The sequence below is a fragment of the Sinocyclocheilus grahami genome, unplaced genomic scaffold (assembly GCF_001515645.1).
Source record: "Sinocyclocheilus grahami isolate Dianchi unplaced genomic scaffold, SAMN03320097.WGS_v1.1 scaffold68.1, whole genome shotgun sequence".
NCBI lineage: Eukaryota > Metazoa > Chordata > Actinopteri > Cypriniformes > Cyprinidae > Sinocyclocheilus > Sinocyclocheilus grahami.
Window position 1 is genome coordinate 1,234,449 of NW_015505247.1, and position 236 is coordinate 1,234,684.

The window sequence follows — 236 nt, forward strand, 5'->3', positions numbered from 1 at the left end:
AACCCAAAAAAAATAAAGTCCAAACTTGAAAAAAAAAAAGGAGAGAGACGGCAGGGGGCACAACTGTGAAGGGAAAAGGTACCATCCATAATTCAACATTATCTGTCCCTATTCATTTTGGTCAGATGAGGAGCTTCACTCCCTTGCTTAATTTTGCACACACACACACACACACACACACACACACACACACACACACACACACACACACATATATATACACACACACACACACA

The 236-nt window shown here is 41.1% G+C and overlaps 1 protein-coding gene across 1 annotated transcript in view; it reads right to left on the minus strand.

Annotated features, from left to right (window-relative positions):
* LOC107585278 (leucine-rich PPR motif-containing protein, mitochondrial-like) overlaps window positions 1-236 on the minus strand; it is a 16,835-nt gene that overhangs the window by 1,592 nt on the left and 15,007 nt on the right. The window lies entirely within an intron of this gene.